The sequence below is a fragment of the Galeopterus variegatus genome, unplaced genomic scaffold (assembly GCF_000696425.1).
Source record: "Galeopterus variegatus unplaced genomic scaffold, G_variegatus-3.0.2 Scaffold216, whole genome shotgun sequence".
Taxonomy (NCBI): domain Eukaryota; kingdom Metazoa; phylum Chordata; class Mammalia; order Dermoptera; family Cynocephalidae; genus Galeopterus; species Galeopterus variegatus.
Genome location: NW_007726327.1, coordinates 146,214 through 148,950, shown reverse-complemented (window position 1 = coordinate 148,950; position 2,737 = coordinate 146,214). Strand labels below are relative to the sequence as shown.

Here is a 2,737-nt window from a genome sequence, read left to right as displayed (position 1 = left end):
GCCCTGAGGGGCTGCCAGCCGCCTCTGCAGAGGGTAAGAGTGTGACAAGTTTCTTGCTGGCTCTTAAAATTTCTGCTGGGGTGTGACATGTATCAGATCCATTTGAGTTTCACCGGTTAAAGTAAGTCGTCAGCCACAACTAATTTCAAGGGGTGGAGAAGTGCGACAGAAGAAGCAAATATTTGGTAGCCAGCACTTGTGGCTACCACACTGAACATCTTGTCTGTATCATGCTCTCTGTTCAGTCCTGGAAAAAGGTAGATGTGGTCCCTACCTTCAACATTCCGCATGGCCCTACATAGTCAGAGTGATCTTTCTTTAGGGAATACATAACAATCACTTTTAATAGCTCCAGGATATCCCATTAATAGAACAGACCATAATTTGCTCAATGAATTCCCAAATGTTACATATTCAAAATGTCTTTATTTTTTCTTTCTCTCTCTTTTTCTTTCAATATTAAAATAACATTGCACATGGCCGGCCCGTGGCTCACTTGGGAGAGCGTGGTGCTGACAACACCAAGCCAAGGGTTAAGATCCGCTTACCGGTCATCTTTTAAAAAAATAAAATAAAATAAAATAACATTGCACATAATCTTGTCAAAAAGAAGTATTAGAGCACAACCTTATAACACCAAGATCACAGGTTCAGATCCCCTTACCAGCCAACTGCCAAAAAAAAATAAAATAAAATACTGAGAAATAAATCTAACAAAAGTAGCATAATACATGTGCAATGAGAGCTACAAAATATATCTATAGATTTACACACTCAATTCAATCCCCATCAAACTCCCAGCAGACTTTTTTTTTTACAGAAATTGACCAGCTGATTCTAAAACTTATTAAAAAATGCAAAGAACTCAAAATAGCCAAAACAATTCCGTTTGTGAAAAAGTTAAACATAGAGTTACCATACAACCCAGCAATTTCACTTCTAGGAGTCTACCTCAGAGAATTGAGAAAACATATTTACAAAAAGATTTACACACAAATGTCCGTAACAGCATTATTTATAACATCCCCAAAGTGGAAACAATCCAAACATTCATCAATTGATGGATGGATAAATAAAATATGGTATATACATATAATAGAATATTGTTTGGCCATAAAAAAGAATGAAGTACTGATACATGCTGCAACATGGATGAACCTTAGAAATATTATGCTCAGTGAAAAGAATTCAGATGCAAAAAAACCCACATATTGTATGATTCCATTTACATGAAATATCCAGGAAAAGAAAATCTGTAAGACAGAAAGTAAATAGTGGCTGCTCGGAGCTGGGGGTGGGAATGGCATGATGTAGCTCTATGGGATGGTTGAATGTCCTAAAATTAGATTGCGGTAACAATTGCAGAATTCTGTAAATTTACTGAAAGTCATTGTGTTGTACACTTCCAAAAGAGATGAATTTTATTGTGTGTGCATTATGCTTCAATAAAGCTGTTTAAAAAATAACATTACAATTAACATCTTTAAACAACAAATTTTTAAATTTTTATTTCCTCACTATCCGGAGGAGATCACTTTTAACATTTGCTGCCTGGTTTCAGACTTGCTGCCTGACTTCCTAAGGCCCCTACCAGAGTTTGTTTCAGGCTCTGATCTCAGGATACGTTCAATTTTCCTTCTTGGAAGTGAGACACTCAGATCTTTTTACAGACTGGCAAAGTTTGGTATGGTCCTTTGAGAACAGAGGCATTTAGCAGCTAGAGAAACTGAGGCCCAGAGAAACAAAGGCCTTGCCAAAGCCAAACAGGCGTTTGGCAGCAATCCTATTAATGCCCAGATCAGACTGGCTTCATAATGCAAACATCAGAGGAAGCAGTTATTGAATGAGCTGGACTCAGCATGGCACAGGTGGTCCCTTGATTCTTTCTTGCCAGAGTCCCTTCAACTCCTCTGGAGACTCCTTCTGCTCATTTGACATGCTCCTGTAGCTTTTTTGTCTCGGGTGTACAAGCACAGTCTCATCTTCTAGGTGTTACAAAGTCTGGTCCTGTTTGCTATCACAGTCTTCGTCTCCTATTCAGTATGAAGATTCACCGGCTTCTCTCTGGAATCACTGGTGGGAGAGGGAGGTTGTGATCAGCTCCCTCATTATTTCCCCACCTTGCTCTCCCCATGCTGGGGCTGGAGCCATAGAAGAAGAAGAAATAAGTGTAGAAAAGGTCTTCTTTGTCTGGAGTGGTTGTAATTGGGAATTGCTGCCTCTGGGTATGGCAGGTACCCAAAGCTGGTTCTGTCCCCATGAGGCGCTTCTGTAGATTCCTAGAAAACTCACTGCCAGGGACCTCGCCCTGCATTCCCAGGCAGGGTGGTGGCACTCTCTGACTGATCCCTTATGACCCACCCCCTCGGCTTCTGCACCCCCCATTCACCTGCCCTGGGAGGCAACCCCCTTGGTCAAGGTCCTTCTCAGAAGGCCCACAGACATCTTTCTTCCTAAGGTTCCACTTGCCACCCACAAAAACAGTCTCCATGCCCACCATCAGGGCAAGAGCTGTCTGCTCCCACAGCAACTGGTCTGTGAGCTGCTGGGCCTTTACTTATATATTAGGTAGTATCTCTGATCGTTACAACAAACTACAAGATAGGCATTTTCATTCCCTGCTCCCCTCTTCACAAATGAGTAAACTGAGGCCCAGACACAGCAAATAGAACTGGCTAGTGTTAGAATCCAAGTCTGCCTGACCCCAGAGCCCTCTTCTTTTTTCCATGTCGAAGAT

General features: G+C 41.6%; 1 pseudogene; it reads right to left on the bottom strand.

Moving 5' to 3' along the window:
* Nucleotides 1-1,491: 1,491 nt before the first annotated feature.
* LOC103585111 lies at nucleotides 1,492-2,385 on the bottom strand (annotated as a pseudogene).
* Nucleotides 2,386-2,737: the final 352 nt, after the last annotated feature.